A 23,829-nucleotide genomic window follows, 5' to 3' on the forward strand; every position below is an offset into this window, starting at 1 on the left:
GGACAATGGACCGGCCCCCTGATGAAAAAGTTTGCTGATCCCTGATTTAGACAATATGAATGTGATATAGAACCAGTGGCATTGAACAACCCCACACCATGACAAATAACAAACATCAACCCTAGTAAGTAATTACAGCAAATGAGCAGAGATAGATGTGGAAATAGACATAAGGCAAATATTGTCACCCCAGCATGATGATCCCAAAGGTCACTGTGAGCTCAGTCCTTATAGCTGAGAGCTACAGCTGGAGCACCTCTGTACTCCTTCTTTTCAGCATGAGTTAGGCTGAATTAAGTACTGGTGTGGGAGGGAGTGGAAGGAGACAGATGCTCATGTAGCAGATCCAGCTGAACACATTTCCTTCCCCTTCTGCCCCTCCCTGCCCTCCAGACAACATGAGGTACTTGGGGTCAGTTTAGATCTGCAAGCAACTTCATAATGTTCAGGAGCAGATTGGAGATGCTGAACCATGTTCTTTTTCCTATCTTCCCAGAAGAATCTTAAAAAGGTTTAATACTCTAGTCTGCCTCTCACAAGGATATAAGTCATTTTGGTCTGTAAGGATTTTGGTACATCTGTTTTCTTCTCCAGCAGAGGTTCTTTTGCACAACTAATTTTTCAGATGGTTCCAGCTTGAAGGGCACAGCTTGCTTAAAGGAGTAAGTGGGACCAAATATCCCCAAAACAGTTCAGAATTTATATATTGTTCTTCTTCTGCTGCTGCTGCTGCTGTCTTTGTCTTTAAAATTTAGAAAGCTTGAAAAAATGGAATGTGCATTTGTATCTCCTTATGGATAATAATCCAATGTCTACTTAATATAGAAAAAGAGACTAGTGGCAGTGCTTTTGAAGTGGAAATGAGCGAACTCATATGCACCAAGGAAATGAAATGGGGAAGAATTTAAACCAGGCTTCCACATCCTGGTGCCCTTTTGATGTTTTGGACTTCAAAACATCTGGAGCTGGAAATATTGTGTGGGGCTAAGGAGAGTTGTAATTCAAAAAGTCTGGAAGGCAGCAGGTAACAAATGGTTAATATATACAAAGGAAACCATAAAGTCAGAAAACAGTAATGGTGGGTGATTTTAATTAACCCATTTTGAGTGAGTTCAAATTTCTTCACATCAAGCTGTTCTCTTGCAAGGAAGCCCAAAACAAAAATATCTTGATTTTCTTTTAAGTACAGATTAAGATGTAGTTCAAGGGGTAATTGTGCAGGAACCACTTGGTAGCAGTAGCCCAGAATAATTTTAAGTAATCATGGTTACTGAAGGAATACATCTGTCATAAAGCCACTTTCAAGCAGGGAGGGAAGTCGACCACATGCCCAGTTTCTATAGTTAATGTTGAGCCATTTCTCTCTGATTTGTACTCCATCGCTCACCAACACTGCATCCCAACTTTTCAATTTGCCATTTGTGAGCCAAGGGAGAATAGATATTTATTCCAGTATTCTCCCCTTCTCCAGCATTTTATTTTCCCCAGCTGTGGAATAAGGCTGGAAAAGAATTAGAATGCAATAAAGGGAGCAGATTAGAGTTCACACGCTCCACTTTCTTTTGTTTTCCACTGTAGTGACAGCAGCTGGCCAAAGGTGAAGCATAAGCCATTGCTACTAGCAGGGGGAATTAAGTATTGGCAGAGTTGCATGAAGGTTAGGAAGGATTTGAGATGTAACTAACCAAAGATATGAAAACCAATTAGGATTAAAGGAAAGAACGAAGCACTTTTGTATCAGAAACTCTTCCAGAGGGTTGATTTGCTATTTATGCAACTGGGATATAAAAAGATCATTCATGAATGATGCATGTATTATAGCAGATGGTTGTTTACATGGCTGGATCATTTGGGTTGATTCCGCAGCCAAGAAGTAAAGTATTGCCCATGTGGGGGCCCTTAGATTTTGTTGGACTCCATCTCCCATCAGCCCTAGCCAGCATACCCAATGATCAGGGAAGATGAGAGTTGTAGTGTCTGGAAGGCATCACCCTGACCATGCCAAAAAATGGTAAACCAAACAGCACTGAGAATACTGTTTGGACCTAGTGGTGCTTAGATCTCAAGTAAGGTTTCTGGAAAAGATCATGTCTGATACAATGCAGAGCCACCTCCATTCAGTGTAGAAATACTGGACTAGGTGGACCAGTGGGGAGGCTGGGGAGGCAGGAAAGGTGTCAATACTGGGACAAAAAAGAAAATCCCACCTAAGAGCACTGAATTATTGTATTTACAGCCGGGGTAGGGAGTCTGTGTCCTGCCAAGTGTTGCTGGATTTGCCATCATCCCTGACCATCATCCCTACTGGCTGATGGGAGTCCAACAACATCTGGAGGGACACAGATACCCTGCCCCTGACATAGAGTCTTCCTTTCCTGGTTCCTAGATAGGCCAGTAATTTTGCTCCATATAAAGCAGATGCCTAGGTCCAAATGTTGCTTTTGCAACATTTTCTATAAACAACCTGCTGTCCCGCTTTGCAAATTTAGACTTTGGGGGTGTACACCCATCATTAGCCTTTGTTTGACACAAGCAGGCGCAACCGTACTTGTAATACTTATGAATATGGTACCAGGAATTGAAATGGTAGAGTTCTTTCACCATGCTGTATGGTTGGGATGACACTTTGGTCAGGCATGGACCAATCTTCCATTATCCATTTTTTTATATATATTTAGGTGAAACATATTTAGGTGAAAAATGTAATACTAAAACAAAATAAAACAACTAGGAAGTTTATGGAACTATAATCTATAAATACTAGGAGAAACAAATGAATACTATATCTGATCACCTGCATTGAACACCCTTCTCAGTATTGCTTTGGAAATTTCATGTCAATTTCTGAGGTTCAGAACAAAAATCTAGCAGTTGCAATCTCGGTCATGCAGAATAGTCCATTATGGAACTGAAGAGCCTTAAATGAGACATTGCAGAGTAGTTTAAAGCCAACAGAACTATAGGGAGTTGACCTACTGATGGTACTCCCTGTGCAGAGCTAGCTCTGTAAACTTGAACAGGTTGTAAATCTGCTTCCCTGGCTGACACATGGCATGTTCTAGGGAAGGGGTTGAACTCAAGAGCAAGTTTTGTATTCTTTATCACCTTGCAATGTTGTTTAGGGTAGACACTATTTCAGGCATAGGCAAACTTAGTCCTCCAGATGTTTTGGGACTACAATTCCCATAATCCCTGACCACTGGTCCTGTTAGCTAGGGATCATGGGAGTTGTGGTCCCAAAACATCTGGAGGGCCGACTTTGCCTATGTCTGCATTATTTCATACTTGGAAAACCATATGCATTGTGATAAGGATGGATGGATATTAAGTTCAACTGATGTGAATCATTCAAGACTTCCAAAACTACACACAGAGATATTTCACTGCAGAATAGTAGTGTGTGATGTGTTTTCTTAGAGTCCTTTGTTCTATAGTAGCCCATTCACAGCTGGTAAGAGGATACTGATTCATTTTTAAAACACAGTAGGCATCCATACTACTGTGATGTGATGTGAAATTTGGCAAGCACAGGCATAACAATGAGATTGTTTAGTAAGTTGGCATTATGCAAAAGCAGTGCCTGCTATGAAACTGCCTTATTTTCCATGCATAGATTATTACAGGTATCACTTTAATAAGTTTAAAAAGCATGATCATTATATAAATACTGAGTAGTAGGGCTTTGGAGTTCAATTCAGATGCCACTAAAGCAAGGGTAAGGTAGCTAAACTATGATCTAGTGTCATGTCTGAATTGGTAAGCCATGGTTTGTGAAACAAAAGTACAACAGTCTATAGTTTAAGGTGGGTTTGCTAGCCACAGTTTGAGCTAGCTGTGGTTTGGTGTGATATTTGAATTGTGAAACCATAGTTATAGCTATTGCTCAACCTCTAGAGCTTGCAGTGCTAGGCAAATGAAAAATAAAAGCAAACAAATAACTCCAAACCAAGGTTTGCCTGTACATCTGGAAGCTCAAACTGTGCTTTGAATTCTGGATTCTGGATGGTGCACAAAGCAATCCTGTGAGCTGTTTTCATCCATGCAGAAAAAAGCAAAAGTTATCAGACCAAGTTGTGGATGAGTTTACATTGGATTGTGAATATAAGATTACCGTATTTTTCGCTCTATAACACGCACCCGACCATAACACGCACGTAGTTTTTAGAGGAGGAAAATCTGTAGGCATGCCACCCGTAGGCATTTCCTCCATAACACGCACAGACATCTCCCCTTACTTTCTAGGAGGAAAAAAGTGAGTGTTATGGTGCAAAAAATACGGTAACTGTGTCTCACTAATAAGGATAGTATTTAAAATGTGTTGCAGTTGAGAGAAATTTGGTATGTACTGTAGCAATGTGGGAGAGGGCCTTCTTGGTATCAGGATGAGCAATGAAGCTTGTATGGAGGAGGACTACACGTGCAGTTCAGTGTTTGTATAGGCCTTCTTTGCACTCTTGCAGAATGTGCGGGCATGAAGGTGATACGGTCCACAAGTTTGTGTGACTAGTGAGTGTGATCCTGCTACCTTTCTGACATATTCACTGGGGAGTTTTGTTGTAGACTTATTTCTGTTAGAGTGTTTTCTTCCCATTTGGCAAACTTCTGCATTCTGGCAGGAGTCAGGCCCACTCAAAAACACTATGAATTATTGTTTCTTTGCCGTAATTTCACAGAAATTGTTGCCCAGACAATGGGTAAGATGTTTTTATGCATTTCACCTTTCCTTAGATTCCTTGGAGGAAACCATTACTACTTAAAATGGCATGATACTGCTTTAAATGTGTAGTGTAGGTGGGGCCTTAGTTTTAGTTCTCTGGTTGTTAAAGCTGATACAGTTATATATTTTATGCAACAGATGTTGCTTGTCAGCCCTGTGCCTTGTAGTGGATACTCTGTATAACCACAGGATGAAGTTAAACCCACTGATTTGGATGGCTTTAAAGGGGGATTTGATCAATTCATGGAGCATAAGACTATCAGTGGTTACTAGTCATGAAGATTGTATTACCTCTAGTATCAGAGGCAGTGTGGCTTTGGTGGGAAACATGAGTAGGGAGAATTTTGTTGCTGCATTCCAGTCCTCCTGGTGGGCTTCTGCCACTCTGTAAACATGCTGCTGGGCCTTGGTCTGATGCAGCAGAACTCTGGTTTGTTTGATTTGTTTGATTTCATTTATTTATCAAAATGGGTTTCATGCTTGATTGTAGTAAAACTTCTATGTGGTTTATATAGTACAACATTCTTAGCATATGCAGGAGAGTATGTCTATCTTCTGTTTCCACAGTGTCCTGACATACCTATGTTTACTGAAAGAGATCTGAAGAACAAGCAGCACACACTCATCTGACCTTAGGAAAACATCAAGCGCCAGCTATTTAAATTAACTGTTTGGAAGGGTTTACACATGTGCCTAATAGCACTGCTGAACTGTTTATCGGTTTCTGAAATTCTGGTAAAAAAAACCACAACCCATTTCTAAATGTCTCCTGCGGTGTGTGTGTGTGTGCACTGTGCAATAGGTTTTTCTTACTTTAGAAAATAACTTTGCAACAGTCCCCAAGGGTGTACAGCAACTGGCATCTAATAAACTCCTTGTAACATTTTCTCTCCGCAAAACGAAATGCTAGGAATAAAAGGTTTTGAAAATCCTTTGGTGCTTATTTTAGTGTCTTTTGCCAGTGTGTGTCAGAATTACAAACAATACAAATAAAATATGCATTTGAGGGGTAGCCAGCATGGTGCCCCCTGAATGTCTTTGGACTTCAGCTCCCAACTGGCATAGCAAATGGCCGGGGATGATGAGAGTTGCAGTCCAACAGTATCTGGAGGGCAGCAAGTTGGCTTTCCCTGAATGTAATCAGACTTGAATACATCACTGAAATGGTAAATACTTGCCTGAGAGTAAAGTCTATTGAACTCAGTGGATCTTATTTCTGAATAAGCATGCATGAGATTGCACTATAACAGTAGTAGTTACAGATAGGTAGCCGTGTTGGTCTGCCATAGTCAAAATAAAAAAAATCCTTCCAGTAGCACCTTAAAGACCAACTAAGTTAGTTCTTGGTATGAGCTTTCGTGTCCATGCACACTTCTTCAGATACACTGAAACAGAAGTTGCCAGATCCTTCTATATAGTAAGAAGGTGGGGAGGGGTATTACTCAGAAGGGTGGTGGGAATGGGAGATTGGCAGATAGCTGAGATGAGCCTGTTGACGACTCTTAATGACTGTAATAGGTCTTACAGGAAAAGGCAAGGGGTGAGAAGGTGAGAAATGGCTTAGTCATGTATAATGAAATAAGAATCCAATGTCTTTGTTCAGACCAGGTCTCTCCATGGTTTTAAGTTTAAGTTTGGTAATGAGTGAACTGTGCCAGAAAAACTTCTTTCCTGCCATTTCTGTACAGTTTTTCCCTAGTCCTCACGCTATCCCTTTCCTTTCAACTGTTAGAATATTTGTGAATATTATGAGATCACAATAACTTCCACTAAGCATCTGGATGCTACTCAGTTTTTGTCTGTGATTTCCGAAGAACTAAGATATTGTTGCACTAAACCTTTTCTAAGAGTAGTTTCATAAGGAGCTAAAATGATTATTGTTATAATAATAAAGAAACCTTGCTGTTCTTGGTCAGCATCTGCCCACCGAGGCTCTGGGAAAGTTAGAGTGGGGGAAACTCTCCCACATGACAACTGACCACTTCATCAGCCTCAGCTGGTCGTGGGGGATGTCAGGATGAGGCAGGAAATTTGAAATTGAATGGGCCAATTCTGGCCAACCTTAAAGGTAAAGGTGGTATCAGACCTGGGAACACCTGGCTTCAGTCAGGTACACGGTCAATCCATTTAAACCAACTGCGCTTGGAAACAGCAGCTCATTCAGTCATTGGATGTCCCACCTACCCTTGGCCCTGCCTGAAAGTAAGCAGGCAGTGCATAAGCAAGACCTTGCCATGGAACTAATCTGTCACCATACTCAGGGCCAGGGAGGAATTTGCCTGCAGACTAGGGGCACCTCACCCTTATTGCTGTTCCAGGACAGTCCACTCTGCTCTATCAATAAATTCATCATCTTGCCCAGTAGCTTGAAGTGTGGATAGGTGGACCTCCAGTTGCTGTACCTTCTCTTCCAGCAAGCCAACAAACTTGCACTTGCTGTAGGTGTAGTTTTGCACATTTTCAGGCAGGAAGACAAAACATGGTACAGGTGTTGCAGGCCACTGCAACAGCTCCCTCACCATCTCTTGGTCCTATGTACACTGTGAGACAGCACTCTGGACATTTCCCCCCTCCCAAAAATAAACCCCACCAACACGCCCTTGCAAATGCCCCTGTTTACAAGTCCTGGTCATAAGCTCCCATAGGTTGTAATCAGCGGAGCACACCTTCACCTCTTTTAGGGTGCCAGAAACCACCAGTTCCTGCAGTGAGACACTTGCCACTCCCAAGCCCTCCTCACCAGTCTCCTCTAGCTAACCATAATAAGCCAAGACAGGGAAGGATTGAGAGAGCAACTGATCAGTCAAACTGCTGAGTTACAGGACTTTCCTGAGGTCAAGAAAGCACTTCCACTGTTGGATCCTGGCCATGGTATGGTAAAGCATTGTTTAACATTGTTTCAATGGTTTCCTTGGAGGTTTACCATTCAAAAGAAAGAAAAGACAAGATCAAGAGTTTGTCTTGACAGATGTCCCTGAATGGGGGAAACTGTCCACCCCACTCCCTGTTCAAATGTAATAGCCCTACTCTTGACCACTGAAATATTTGGATCTAGTTCCTGCTTTTATGTTTTGATCATCTTTGGTTTCCTGAAGAAATTTAGGTAAGATTACTCTGATAGTAAATACTAACTTGACCTTTGTCAATATTTCAAAGGCAGAAGAGGACATTTGAAAAGTCATGCTTGTAGCCCTCTAAGACAGCAGTTCTATGAACACTTATATAACAGAACGTCCCAGTGAAATCAGTGGGGCTTTACTTTTGAGGAAACTTGCGTAGGATCTGGCTGCAAGCGATTTAACAGGAGGCAGGATTATTGTAATGTACATTTCAAGATTCACCAGCATGCATCTTTCCACACACATTTTCCTTTTGTGTAGTGGTTCTGTTTCCATCACTAAACTTTAGGCATGGGTTATTTTTAAGTCATACCTAAGAGAAGCCATGGCAACCATGGTCAGAATAACCTGAAGTGCATTTTGATGCCACATGCCAATGCACATGTCTGCCAAGGACATATTTTATTTTGTACATTCTATCTACCTTTTTATGATCATGCTTAATTTGTAAAAATAATACCTTTCTCTCCCTTTTTCTACACATTTTTTTCCTATTTTTTATTATTTTTAATTGGGCTGGATTCAACTATCTGGTACCAGTAGCAGAAGCCCCCACAAAAGACTTCTGCTAGCTCAATGCAGCTTTCCTCATCCTCCTGCAGCCCCCCCCCATATTTTGGCTGGGGTGTATATGTCAGAAGATCCCCAGAACAGCACACAGGCAAGCAGAAATGCTTGTGCTGTTTTTTTTTTAAAAAATATTTGATGTTTTATTATGTTTATATATATGCTGTAAGCCACCTAAAGTGGCTGGGAAACTTAGCCAAATGGGTGGGATATAAATAATAAAATTATCAAAATTATTATTATTAACACTGCTAGGCTGTAGTCCTAGCACAGTTATCTGGGAGTCAGCCCTATTCAATTTATTAGGATTTGCTTCTGAGTAGACTTAGCTGGGATTGCACTGTTACTTATTACTTGAAATGAAAACAGTGATGAAATGAAATGAGTTGAGAAATCTGCCAGTGTGAGCAAATTTGCAACATAGAAATGTATTTCAAATGTGTTTTATATGATGATTTTGAAACTGGGAGCTGACAAACTGGTAAGTTTTTGGATGTATCACCTTTAGTCATAGATTTTAAATGGAGAATTCATTCTCAACACCTTTGTGAGATGTGGGTTGAAAGTGAGCTGGAAAACAGTGACTTGCCCAGTGCTACCCTTCAAGTGTGTTGCCTTCAAGCCTAATCTTCTTTCATGTGTGCCATGCTGACACCAGCAAAGTTACCCTTGTTAGCCCATTTCTTATGCCACCATGCAGTCATGAAAAGGAGTTGGGAATATTAAACCAGGGCCACAGCTGAAATTCCCATCATTTCTCTTGGAGTCTAGCAATACTCCAAAGGCCACAGGCTCCCCATCCTCTATCAATGCATAAAGCTGCTGGATGCATCAGAATTGCTGCTTTGCAAATACAGTGGAACCTCGAGTTGCGGCCATAATTTGTGACGGAGGCATGTCCACAACTTGAAGCATTCATAACCTGCAGCGCCACGTCTGCCCACACTTGTGACTCGATTTGGTGCTTCTGCGCATGCACGAGTGGCGAAACCCAGAAGTAACCCTTTCCGGTACTTCCGGGTTTCCTGCAGTCTGCAACCTGAAAACACATAACCCAAAGCTTTTGTAATCCGAGGTACCACTGTAGCTTGAGCTCCAAAACAACAGGAAACCCACGGCAAATGGTAATCTTACAATTTGCAGTGAAGGGGACGTAGGCTTTATACAAGGTGATAGGAGCCCAACTTTAGCTCCTCGGTGGAACAAGTTTCAGCTCCCGCCTAACTCTCCTCTGGATGATTCCACCAACCCATTCACCAACCCATTCATAGGGGTTACATATATGTGCTCAACTGGCCATGCTCTTAACTTAGATTGCAAAGACTGACCTGGGACTGAGGCATATTGAACTCTGTGGAACTTAACTTCTCAGTCAAAACTCATAGGTTTGAACTGTTAGCTATTACTTCTCAGGGCTGCTTTTTGCGGTTATCATATTTCCACTTTCTTCTTTCTGATCAGCATTTGACGACTTTTGTGAAATCTGCTTCTTTTAAGTCTATTTTCCCCATCTCATTCTTGTTGTGGTTATTGATCTATTCAGTCTTCCTTATCACTCCTTGTGTGTCCTTGGGTTTTGATTCTCTGCTCTTGCTTCTTTCACAGCAGCTCTTTCTTCTCCTCCTTCTGATGATTTTGCCCCTCCTCCACAGCCTGTTCATCCCTCACTTTCCTACCTTCATACTCTCCAACAGTCTATGTTAGAGAAACAGAGCAACCTTCACAAAAAACTTGCTGCCGGCATGACTTTATGCACTGTAAATTAACGCTTGTTTCATTTCTGGGCTCTTTCATATGCAAAACAGGCTTATCTTTCATGGCTTTTTTACTTCATCTAATCCTTGGGGTATTTTTTTATTCTAATTCCCATTCCCATTTTTTCCAATTTCTGCTACTCCTATTCAGTCTTCCTTTCTCCTCATGAATTTGCCTTCTTGGTAAGATAGAATCTATCAGTAATACAATTATGACTCCCTTATCACCTTCTGTTCCTTTATTTTGTCTCTTATGCTCCCTCTGGCTTAATTTTCTTCATTTTACTATGTTATCTTTGGAGATTTAATACCTCCTCCAACATTTAAACCTATTTGCCTCCCCCCCCTTACCTCCTACCTTTCTTCCTCTTCCTCTGCTCTTTATTTTTTCCTCATTTACTTTATAGATTCCTTTTTCTTCCAGTCTCTATTCCTCCCATATTTTTTTGCAAACATTATGCTACCACTGTTGTTGACCTTGTTGATCAATATGGGTGATACCGGGTCTCTGAAGGGTTCCACAACTGCATTCCCTGACAAAGGAACAGCAGGCCTCTAGTTGTCTGGAACTGCTACAGCATGTTGCCCCAAGCCCTGTCACTTGTCCAGAAGGTTGGTTAATGATATCAAAAGCTGCTGACAGGTCCAGGAGAATAAATTGTGTCACCCATTCCCCCCCCCCGCAGCCAGAATGGATGCAAACAATTTTATCCTCAAGGAACCTAGCAAAAGTATCACAGCAGGCTACGGAGTGAGCAAAACTTACACTCAGCTTAGTACTAGAATGCAGCAGCAGCAGCAACAACAACAACAACCACCCAGCTGGAAAACTGAGGATGAAAGAGAAATAAACATTTTTAATTTCTTTAACCACCATGCAATAGGTCTTCAAACAGAGTCTAAAGAGTCAGATTTGTCAGATTTCTTGAGAATTCTTCTGCTTCTGCTAAATCGTCATCCATTCAGACTCAGGTCACCACTGAATCATCGTGAGTGTTAGAAATGTGACATCATCTAGAAGCTATGGTTGTGAGTTGAGGACCCACCACCTGCATAGGATTATAATAAGACACAAAGACACATTATTTTAGGTTAATGGGCAAAATTAGGCCACAACTTTTATTGGTTACAGCATGTGAGTAGTATTGGCTTAAGCACTGGATGAAACAGCAATACATGACTCCACCCCGCTCAGCAGGGAGTCATATCAGGATTAGCAGGAACCTGACTGGGAAGTGAGCGCTGCCATGGCTGTTTAAATGCGGCTAGCCCCGCCCACCAGCCAGCCCTATTGGTCAGCTGGAAGGCTTGGCCATGGCAGCAGAGGCAATCAGGAGCAGGGAGCTGAATATGCCTCCCTGCCGCTGCGGGAAGCTGCTCCCGCTCACAACCCCTCCCCTCTGGGAGAAGGAGAGGCCCTCCCAACTCCCTGTTATAGGAATAGATCAAGTCTTCACTAGGATGGTCAGACCATTTTTTTTGTGTGTGGCACAATCAATAAATGAATACAATTTGGCAAAAAAAGAAGTTATTTTCATCATTCCTTCTTATTGCTCACAATTGCCAATAACCATAGTTGGTGGCACAATGCTTGCTTACTGGTTCCTCTTGCTGTTGTGGGATTCTTCTTTTAGTTTCTTTAATTTTTCCTCATTTTTCATATTATTAACAACAAACAAACAAACAAACAAAGATTAAAAAGAGAAAAGGATAGCCAGACCAACTGAATTCATAAACCCATGGGACCCACTGTTTTTGTTGATCAGCAGCAACTCAGTTTCAGGTACCCAAACTATAAATGTGCCTTACTTCATCTGCCTAGTTTGTTTGGGAACTTGTTACAATTTGCTTAGACCATTATATACTGTAAAAGGGGAGTAGCTATAATGCACAGTAGCTCTTGCGTGAATAAAGGTAAAGGTAAAGGTAAAGGTACCACTGCCTGTACGGGCCAGTCGTGACCGACTCTAGGGTTGCGTGCTCATCTCGCTCAAGAGGCTGGGAGCCAGCGCCGTCCGAAGACACTTTTGGGTCACATGGCCAGCGTGACGAAGCTGCAACTGGCGAGCCAGCGCAGCACACGGAAACGCCGTTTACCTTCCCACTATAAAGTGGTACCTATTTATCTACTTGCACTTAGGGGTGCTTTCAAACTGCTAGGTGGGCAGGAGCTGGGACCAAACAATGGGAGCTCACCCCGCCGCGGGGATTCGAACCGCAGACCTTAAGATCAGCAAGTCCTAGGCACTGAGGTTTTACCCACAGCGCCACCCACGTTGCGTGAATACAAAGTTAAAATTGCCTGTAGCTGTTTTTAAGAAGGAAGAAACCTTTTGGCAAGAGCAGTTACTTTGAATACACTGTTAAGCGGTACCGCCAACCCAGTTCAACCAGAAGTAAATCCCACTATGCTCAATAGGACTTAATCCCAAGTAATTGTGCAAAGGGTTGCAGCCTAAGGGTTTGTTTTTTAAATGATTTTTTTTTAGTTCAATGGAGTTGCTTTTTCAGGAGTATGGTGAAATCTTTAAAACACACAGACCATTATTTAGAAAGATAGAGAGACCTTTGTCATCAGCTGAAACCAAATATTTGTGGTCTTGTAATGAAAATAATGAAATATGATATTTAAAATCTGTTTATTTGAAGACTGAAACATAGCCTTATATATTATTCATTTTACAAAAATCTCTTCCAGCAGTCAAGCGGCTTAGCATTATATAGATTGCTTGAGCTTGACTTTTACAATAACCTAGAGGTGAGGATGGAGGAAAAACCTGACTGAGTTCTCATTTGAAGGAGAACCTACTTAATCCACACTTTGCATTATGCAAATCAAAACACAAACACCCCTTCAAAATTTGCATTTCTCTGAATTTTGCAGTGCAATTCTCCAATCAAGTATTGTGTACAAAAGTGCATATACTAGAGTGATGTCAACATAATGAATATATTAGTGAAAAGGACAATAAAATGTATTATATTAGGAGAAACTGCTTTGCAAAAATGTGTGTATAAGAGTCCTGTATTTTTGCAGGGTAGAAATATTATGAAACTCACAGTTGCCAAGGTAATAAGGGAGAAGAGAAATTTGCAGCAGAGACTCAGTAGTTCAGTTCCTGCAACCACTGGTTCTCCTGTGTGTGTGGGTTAAGAATGTCCAATGTTTGCAAGAAATATTTGCAAGAAACAATACAGTTCCATTGTTAGTTGTAACGTACAGTTCTATTGTTAGTGGTGTTTTTGGAGACTTGCATGCCTTGGTATTAGGTTCCCTGTGGAATTTGACATAATAGGAGAATGTTTTGAGTGTATAAACCAATTAATCTAGCACATTGTTACTTCTATTAATAATATAGCAGATCTGGTTGATTGTCTTTTAAAATGTTGAATAATTTTAAATCGGCATTACTCCAGCCTTACACTCAGCACTCAGCCTGTCTGACTGGTCCTTGATTATCTCCAGTGCAATGAGGTTTGCAAAACCTTCTTAGCTAATTCCTACAACCAATGTCAAATTGTATTATAATGCTTCTGCTCACTCATTTATTCACCAGGTTCCACTATTGTTCCTACTACTGTGATAGATCACTTGTTGTCATCTAGTCCTTTGTATGCTTTACACCCAAAACATTCACTACCTCATATATGGATTTTTACTCCCCCCTTTGGGATGGTCATGGCAGTGATTGCTTGGACTAGTAAGGATTGAAGATGGATTTGTTATTAAACCAAGCTTGAATGTGCCACAAGACCCAGTGTAGAGGAATGGCATTCTGGACTTTTCTAGGTTCTTTAAAGAATCTGGGTAAGCCTACTCCCCCTCCAACAATTTCCCCAAGCCACTTACTCTTGTAGAATCTGCTGTCAAAATCTGCCCCCCAATTGGATTCACCTCAACATACAGTGCTACCTCGGGTTACAGACGCTTCAGGTTACAGACTCCACTAACCCAGAAATAGTACCTCGGGTTAAGAACTTTGCTTCAGGATGAGAACAGAAATCGTGCACTGGCTGTGCGGCCGCAGCGGGAAGCCCCATTAGCTAAAGTGGTACCTCAGTTTAAGAACAGTTTTAGGTTAAGAACAGACCTCCAGAATGAATTAAGTTCTTAACCTAAGGTACCACTGTACTAGGGACGCGGGTGGTGCTGTGGGTTAAACCACAGAGCCTAGGACTTGCTGATCAGAAGGTCGGTGGTTTGAACCCCCACGATGGGGTGAGCTCCCATTGCTCGGTCCCTGCTCCTGCTAACCTAGCAGTTTGAAAGCATGTCAAAGTGCAAGTAGATAAATAGGTACCACTCTGGCGGGAAGGTAAACGGTGTTTCTGTGTGCTGCTCTGGTTCGCCAGACGTGGCTTAGTCATGCTGGCCACATGACCTGGAAGCTGTACGCTGGCTCCCTTGGCCAATAAAGCAAGATGAGCGCTGCAACCCTAGAGTCGGTCACGACTGGACCTAATGGTCAGGGGTCTCTTTACCTTTTTACCACTGTACTATTATCAAAGCAATTCATGCCCTTGATGGATAACACAATAAACATTTGTTGTATCAAGTAGTAAAATGGATTTAAGGTGCCTACAGAGTTGGCAGTGCGTGACAATCATAAGAAAGCACAAACAGTGAAAATGACACATGCATCTTTAACCACATCCAAGCAAAAGATCATTTGTGTAAAAAGTGATTGTGTCCTTGAATGTCATGATTTTATTTTAATCATCTCTGAACTTGGAACGTGGATTAAATAATGAGATTGGGTTTAGAGATCTGTGAGCCATTTTGCTAGACTTGTTATCTTTCCCCCCCTCTTTTTTCTTGATCATACTGTAGTACACATTGGCAAGGTTTCTGAGTTTTGCATTTTTATTTTTGGTTTCCTATTCTGTGTTTGGCAGATTGTTTTGCCACTAAAATAGTTTCTAAAGGCAAAAATCACACTGGAATTAATTGTGATTGTCTACATAAAAAATGCAATGAAACAGTATACCCATTTTAACATTAGGTAGTCAATCTGGGTTTCTGTTGCAGAAAATGACAAGTCTCTGCCTGAAGGCTTGCAGTTTTTAATAGATAATATACATGGAGGAATGATGGAAAGACTATGCAGTTTCATAAGAATGGACTCTCAAAATAACAAATAAATGGAAATGCTTATTGGCATTTTAAAAATAAATCAGATAAATACTTGTTGAGTAGAAAAGGAAGCAAATAAAAGTCTTAAGGGAAGGAACAGAAGTGTGATGGATAGCAGGGGATAGATAATTCAAGGCATGAGGAGAAGCAAGTGAAAATGGACAAAAATAAGTATTGGGAAGGGAAATTCAGCCGTCTGTACATGCCTGCTTGTGTAAGTCCCACTGAACTCAGTGGGGCTTTCTTTTGAGTAGAAATGCATAGGATTGTGCTGTGAATTTGTGATTTTATTTAAACATCCATTGGGGCTAGGGATGCTACCTTCATTTGGCCAGGCCACTCCATATTTGCATCACCTATACAATCCCCACCAACGTAGAGCTTTCTCCCTTGCAAGATTTAGCGTTATGCCATCCGCGATCCTGCAAAGGTATTGTCCTTGTGGTATAAAACAGGTCAAAATCATTGTACATGTTTTAGTCTACTGCCCCTTTTATGGAAAAATCCATGATGAATATTTGAACACCATGCTGAAAGAAAGCTTAAATTGCTCAGACTTCTCTGGGGTTTCCTCTCTACTGCAGGCATGACATCACAGAGAAAGTAGCAAATTTATGAGAGATGCCATAAAACTATGTCGCTAGAAGTTGCTGACATTGTAGATTTGCCTTGTTCTGGTGTATGCAATGTTTTTTCTCTGTTTTTCAGCTGAGTTCATATTGTACAGTGGTACATTGGTTCTCTAATGGTTTGGCTCCCAAACAAATCAGCTCCTGAATGCTGCATACCCAGAAATAAGTGTCCCGGATTGCGAACATTTTTTGGAAGCCCAATGTCCGACCCAGCTTCTGTGGCTTCCGATTGAGTACAGGAAGCTCCTGCAGCCAACGGGAAGCCACGCCTTGGTTTTCAAATGGTTTTGGGAGTCAAACGGACACTCAGAATGGATTAAGTTTGAGAACCAAGGTACCACTGTATTGTCTACAAACAATAAAACTGATTGATTGATTGATTGATTGATTGATGTTGCTACAAGACTGAAGAGGCACTTTTTAACATTATGCCTTTATTAGTTTTATCTTAAAGGATCTTTTTTTATGAACAGACTCCACTTTTACGCTTTAACTTATATACTCTTTTATTCTCTGTATGCCAATAAAGAAGACTGATTGATTATACTTGTAGTAAATAGTAAAGCACTTCATCTGGGTGTAGTGTTGCAGTCTCAAACGTGCCCATGACCTTTGACAGTTACAACTGACCAGGACTCCAATGGGAATGCAATGCTTTGTGCATACTGTGACCTCATATGCCCTGCTTCCACATGCAGCCTGAACAACGTGATAATGTAATCTCTTCTGATGATTGACACAGAGTATTGAAACAAATGGTCTAATAATTGCACCAGAAGCAGACAGGAGACCCAGCCATGATTGGTTTCTTATATCTACAATTTCTATTCTGGACTCCAGTTCCTCCTGTTGTCATGTCTCCCTGTGATTATGATCTGGCACATTGCTTGATCATGTCCTCATCCTTTATCACTATGCCAAAGCTGCATTTTGAATGAGTTGATTTCTACATGGTTGAGGTAAAAAATTTTTTATCCAATCACATGGCTGGGAATGATTGAATAGGACCCAACTCTGGAACTGGTCCCTGCTAGGATGGGAAATGCCCATTCAGTGGGAAAGACCCACACAATTGAGTCACTTACATGTTATCTCCCATCAGTGCTGGAGCTGTGTATTGGAAAGGAGTTCTCCTATGGTTAAGCTAACATTTAAGAAGCCTCTAAGTGAAGAGTACTTAGATTCTTGTATTCAATAATAAGAATGAATGTATAAGGAAGAAAAAAGGTTGATCTGAATTTTCAGGGTTTTTTAAAAATTTTAAACAACTTCTTTTAACTGGTACAGGGAGAGGAGCAAAAGGGATTTCAATAAGTGATATAAAGGAGGGGAGAGGAAGGAAGGTTTCCTCTTGCCATGAAAAAGGGAAAGCAGAAACCAAAAGCAACAAAGAACAATATCTGGGTGAAAGTCAAAGCATAAAAACTACAAAGCATACAGCGAATGAGAGGATTGATGGGATTATTGAAAGAAGCTCAAGGCACTCCAGAAATGTGGTGTAAATGGAGCAAAAGGAGATAATGAACATCAAATAGCTAAGCACAGAACATCTTTCTTAAAGGCTTTTGGGGGCCAGTTGGTGTTAGAGGATTGATAGGCCCTTTTGGAACTACATGTGGGAAATTGCCAAGGATTGAAGCTGCTATATTATACTATAAAGTAGGGAATGCAAGTTCTTCTTCTTCTTTTGGTGTGGGAAAGTAAATAAAGGCTGGATTTTAATAAAATATTATTTTAACTTTTTGGATTGGTTTTGTTCATTTGCAAATTTCCTCAGGCCAAGCAACAAAATATGGATAATATATTGGCATGTGTACAAAGGCGACACAGGATTGCTGGAAAACACTATAAAGCAGTGCAGAAATAATAAAATTGTGCTTATCTAAACCAGTGCATAAATGATACATGAAGCCATGATGCACAATATAGACAGATTGCAATATGTGGTCCGTCTTTAAATTTTCCAACATTGTGTTACACAAGCAAAAATAAGTATTGAATAAACCATGCTGGCATTTCTTCATTTATCCCTAACATTCCAAAAACATCCCAGTTGTTCTTAAATAAATTACTAGAACTTCACGCCAAATTTTCTAATAAGAATTTTAGTTACTGCAAAGTTGTCCTACTACAGATGATACTAGAATGAAGGATAGCTGGAGATGGTACAAGGCCAAAGTCAAAACAAGTCATGTTTCCTGTCATTCTGAGAGGCTTTATTTTGCTACCCTTCGGGCCAATTCACACATGGATATGCTTCCCTTTATTACACAGGGCTTGCAATTCAGAGACTCCACTGTGCTCTTTACAAGGAAGCATTCTAGCTTCCCCCTTCAAGAGGTAGGCTTCACACTCTCCAAAATTACCCCTGGAGGCAAGGCTGAAGGTGCAAATGGCTGTTGTCTGAAGAAATTGCTGCCCATTTCTTGATGCATAAGTGGAGTTGGTTTCTATTACCACACAGCAGTGTGGTTAGATCTCACCCACAGTACACAGTGCCATGCTGTTGAAAACATAACTTTTCACCATTGAAAAGTGTTGTGCTTGAGGTGATTCCTAGTGATAATGAAATCTCAGTTTGTAGCTTCAAGGAGGTTTCCTCTTCCATATTTTAATTATGAAACGTATCAAGAATGCCTTAATGGCTGCTGAAGTCTAGGCAGCGATGTTAAGTGTTCATACAAAGGGAAACGAATGCAGTAAAATCAGTGCAGTAGAAACTGGATTCTAAAAGAACTATTTAAAACCAGAGAAATGAACTTCATGTGCTAATAGCTGTCTTGGCCTTCAGTGCCAGATGATGAACTTCAACTCCCAGCTCTGTTTTTGCCAAAGCCTTTAATGTGTAAATCAGATCAGTACATAGGGAAGGCACAGGTGAAAAGGTGCAGGAGGTACAGAGGTATAATAGACACCTGACTAAGCACAAGCTAAGACATTGATCCGACAATCAATGCACTCCCTGCACATTTTCTTTTTGAAGAGTGGAGCGGTCATAGCACCTCCCATTCCTCCTCAGGCTCTCACCATCCTCTCCATGGCATCTCCACGGGACTCGTGACACTGGCAGTTTTATGATTATTTTCAAGGCACTTTAGAACCATTTCTTGGAAGAATTTTTTAAGAGCTCCTGTTTGTTTGTTGATGCATGCTTCTTATAATGGCAAATCAGATACACTGGAAAATTTCTAGTATTGAAAGAGAATATGTGATGGAAAAAATACGTGTAGCTATTATTTAGTTGCAAAGCAGAATACTATATATGTCCCATATACTGTCTGCCAATTCCCCTGGTTTTCCTGCAGTCTTTGTTCTAGGATACATGCCTCTGATTAAGCACACTAGAACTCTTTCAGGCTCTGACTTTGCTGTCTTCCTTCTGTTCACAGTGGCAATTAAAGTCGGTCGTGACATTTTGGGTATCGGCAAGGGGAGCCTTAGTTTCCAGGACTGGAAGTAGAGTCTTGTCAATGTCACTACTCGCCCTTGGAACTCTCTTCTCTTCATCCAAGGAAGTATTTAGTGAGTTATATTGATTTTTCTCCTAATGCCTACTGATTTAATTGATGTTTATCCTGCCTAATTTTCATGTTGTTATTTTTTAAAAAATGCATCTTATTGCTGTTTTATTGTTTTATACTTTTTTTTTACTTGTGCATTGAGCATTATTTAGTCAAAAGACAAGGTTGATATTTAATCAATAAATTATAACAAAATGCTCAGTCACAATTTGGAATAGGCATTCATTTGTCACTAGAGATGTGAAAGAAGCAGTGTTGGGGTTTTAATGAACTTGTACAGATTCAGAGGGAGATCAACCCCTTGTGGATTTTTAGCTGGCATATTTTGGGGATTTGCCTGGTATCTTCCATCACCATGTTGCTCTTTAGGCCAAACTGTAACTACAACAATTTTTTTAAAAGAAAATCAATACTTACTTGCTTGAATTCTTCTTTGCTGTATTTATGCCTTTTCTTTTATGGATGCCAGTTGGATTCTTGGAAATATCACTGGCCTCAAGCTGTTGCAGTCTTGAATCATCGATAGAACTGTGGAGAGTCTTGGGAGAATGTGTATATGTGTGTGGCTCTGTGTGCATGAGCACTGCAACAACAATGCGAAGCTTATGGTGTGGCCTTTCGAATTCATTTAATTTTAAGAAGCCTTAGGGAGATAACTGCTTCCTGAATAAGCTCCAGCAGGTACCATTAAGTTCTGAGCAATTGTGCTAACCAGCCAGTCAAGATTCACAGTTTATTCCCACTCCCACACAATTAATCCTGAAATAAAGACTTGCACTGAAAGAAAGAGCAGGAAATCTGAAATAAAATCTAAATTAAACACTGATAAAGATGAATGAGTGGTATGTGTAATCCCTAGTTGATAACAGTATTCCATGGAAATTGTCCAAGTGATACAATGCTGTACAGAAATAAAATAAAGAATAGGAACAATTATTCTACTCCTTCTCCCTTCACAATTTTTTTTACACAAATAACAGGATCACAGAATTTTTGAATTACAAGGGACCCCAAAGGTCATCTAGTCCAACCCCTGCAATGCAGGAATCTCAGCTAAAGTATCCATGACAGATGGCCATCCAACCTCTGCTTGAAAACCTGTAATGAAAGAAGGTCCACCGCCTTCTGAAGTAGTCCATTCTATAGCCAAACAGTTCTTGCCACCATAAAGTTCTTCCTGATGTTTAGTTGGAATCTCCTTTCTTGTAATGTTGGTTCAGGTCTTACCCTGTGGAGCAGCAAAAAACAAGCTTGTTCCATCTTCCATGTGACAACCCTTCAGATATTTGAAGATGGCACACTTATTTCCAGTTATTAGCATGTAGTGGTTACTTAATAAACTATGATAATTGTACTTGGTGCAAATGAAATGCACAAATACAACACATTTACTTAAATAAGGTGTGCTTATTTAAGTAAATGCTTTCATTTGTCAATACCTAATCTCCTGAGTACCAAATGCCAGTAGATAACAGCATGCTGATTAAACACAAAAGGTCTGATTTAGTGGCAAATTTGTATAATAGACCTGAGATGTGTTAGAGATTATTATTTTATCAGCAACTTCCCCCAGCACATTCTCCAACTGCTGCTAAGCAAACTTGCATACCTAGGCAGTTCTCTTGCATAAATAATGCTATAGTTTTATATAAATCCCATAGATTTATGACTAATGTTTCAAACAAAACATACAGATTTCCAACGTTCAGAGATCAGATTTTTTCTTAAAAACAAACAAACATATGGCTTATTAAATTAATCTCCCCCAAGTTTTTAAATAAAAGCAGTGGTTGAAAACACATCTGTTGGTAGCTAACTATAGTCACATCTTTTCACAGTACACATGCAGAGAAAAATGGAAGCTTTCAAACAAATATTATTGTTTCTCTGGAGAGGTTAGAGAAGCTTCAAGGAGGCTAATCAAGGCACAACCCCCTCCTCCCCAAAAAACTTGCTTTCATATTTCTAGTGGAGAACCAGTATGAATTCATAGCTCTGCCTCTGTCATAAGGAAGGGAATGCCACAGACTCCTGTATTTATCCAATTTACACTCTGATCTTTTGCTGACTTTGAAATGTATTAGGTAAATATATGCTGTTGGCATCCATTTGTCTTATGCACCTTTGGGGGATAAAGTCAAACCATTGGAGAGTTGGAGCACCAGCTGTGGCTGTAGAGACCAATATGGGAGAGACATGCTTTATTGAAGGTGGGGCAGATGCAGGTTTTGCTGCTAAAGGTGCACCATGGCATTCCTTCTCTCTGCACTTCTCCCAGCAGTCCTTCTTCCTCTGGTCACTGCTATGGAACCATGACCTGTCTCTATGTCACTAGACACTGATAATCTGCAAGGGATTTCTATGCAATGAGGTTAATGTTGCCAGCCTTCATGTCATGTTTGCTGACATCTTTGTAACACAGAGGTGGTCTTCTCAACAGGCCTAGTGCCTGAAGCCAGCTCCGCGTAGAGCACATCCTTGAGGTTCCTGCCATCTTGCATTCTATGTACAGACCAAAACAGCGTAGATGATACTGAGACAGAAGTGTGAACATGCTGGGGACGTGGGCTTGGGGAGAGCACATATTTGTTCGGTCAAATCTCTGTCCTGCCATCTGATGCCCAAAATCTTCCTGACACAGCACATATGTAAAGCATTGAGGCATTGCTCCTGGCAGATGTAAGTTGTCCATGTGGCATTTGCCCTCCTAGGTGTGTGACATCATACTGGGTCATAAGGAAAGGGCTAACTAAGTGTAAAATGATTAACCAATAGCAACCCAAGGGGAGGAGTTAGAGTTAGAGTTGTTAAGAAATCAGTCTGGAGTTAGAGAAGGGAGAGGGAGGATAAGTTGGTGGGTTGGGCAAGTTTGATGTGAGATACTGAGAGAATCTGTTAAGAGGAGTCATTTAAACAGTTGGGATAATCAGTCAGAAGGCATTAGGAAGGTATAGGCCGGTAAGGAAACTAAGGTTAAGAAACTGACAAGAAAAATTATCTGAAACCATAAACTTGTTAATGCCTATAAAGGAAACTTGTTTATTTGGTTTAATGTTAACAACTGTCTGGACTCAGTGTGTACCCGAGAGTAACGGGTTGGTGGCAGCGGGAAAGCGGGCACAGTGGTGGCACAGGGATCAACAGACCATCAAACGTCCGGGGACCCTGTGTGATTGCCACAGTCCATGACTCATTTCCATAAAACAGTGTGCTCAACGCGCAGACCTTCATCTTGGTATTGGTCATTTGCATCACATTCTGCCATACTCTTTTGGAGAGGCAAGCCATTGCCATAGTTGCCTTGCTAATATGCTTGTCCAGCTCAGCATCAATGGAAAGTTTACTGGTTATTGTGTGACCGCAGCTGCATGCTGACAGCTTCTAGGGGCCACAGGTGAGAGTGTAGGGTGGGGACCAAAGGTGGATGGACTACTTCCAAGGGAGTATGACATATCCCCATCAGAGGTACTGCTCCTCTCCAAACACACCATACTAGTATAACATAGGAAAAAGACTGCCTTTGTGAAACCCTGGAAAGCTGCTGTCAATCAGTCAGCAGAGTGTTGGCACTTACCTGACCTCCCATCATAGGCAATGCTGTGACTTCCCAGGAAGGAGAGAGGTAGCAGCAAGGTCAGCAGGGCACAAATCCACCGGCAGAGCCAAACTGGTGTTCTCACACCAGCACACTGACCTTTCTACTGCCTCCCTCTCTCCCTCCCAGTAATCCACAGTGATGGGGATGGGAAGTCAGGTAAGTGCTGATGCCTCACAGATCACTATAGCAGTCTGTGAAGAAAGTACAGAGAGATACCTTGGGTTACAGACGCTTCAGGTTACAGACTCCACTAACCCAGAAATAGTACCTTGGGTTAAAAACTTTACTTCAGCATGAGAACAGAAATCACGTGGCGGCAGCACGGCGGCAGCGGGAGGCCTCATTAGGTAAAGTGGTACCTCAGGTTAAGAACGGACCTCCAGAACAAATTAAGTTCTTAAACCCGAGGTACCACTGTACTGAGGTAGATGGACCAATGTTCTGACTCAGTATAAGGCAGGTTCCTTGTGTTCCCCAAACCCACCGGTGTGAAGTGCTTGTTGTCACAACAGCCAGCCAGTTGTGAAGTCAAAGCTGCATTCCATCCAAACCAACGTCTTGTCTGTGCAGAGTGCTGATTGGCTGGCCTTCATGGTGGTCACAAAGCTTCTACTTTACTTGCTCAGGCTTCATGCAGGCATAGTTTCTGATTGTTTGTGGAAAGCCCTTGGGAGAAGGTGACTTAAACAGCTGTAAGGAGGTGGGGACTTTCAGTCTCGCAACTGATCCATGGGGCAAGACCTACTGGGGATACGCTGCTGTGCTCCTTAGGGCTGGCACTCATACA

At 41.2% G+C, this 23,829-nt stretch overlaps 1 protein-coding gene across 4 annotated transcripts in view; it reads left to right on the forward strand.

Moving 5' to 3' along the window:
* SNTG1 (syntrophin gamma 1) overlaps positions 1-23,829 on the forward strand; it is a 229,955-nt gene that overhangs the window by 60,624 nt on the left and 145,502 nt on the right. For 3 of the 4 annotated variants that reach the window (XR_014222181.1, XM_082233854.1, XM_082233853.1), the window contains one exon: positions 19,313-19,445. The exons of the other annotated variant lie outside the window; for it this stretch is intronic. The gene's annotated coding sequence lies outside the window, so the exon portion shown is untranslated. The remainder of the gene's footprint in view (positions 1-19,312; positions 19,446-23,829) is intronic. 4 annotated transcript variants of the gene reach the window in all.

Source organism: Podarcis vaucheri, assembly GCF_965113315.1.
Source record: "Podarcis vaucheri genome assembly, chromosome: 8".
Lineage (NCBI taxonomy): Eukaryota > Metazoa > Chordata > Lepidosauria > Squamata > Lacertidae > Podarcis > Podarcis vaucheri.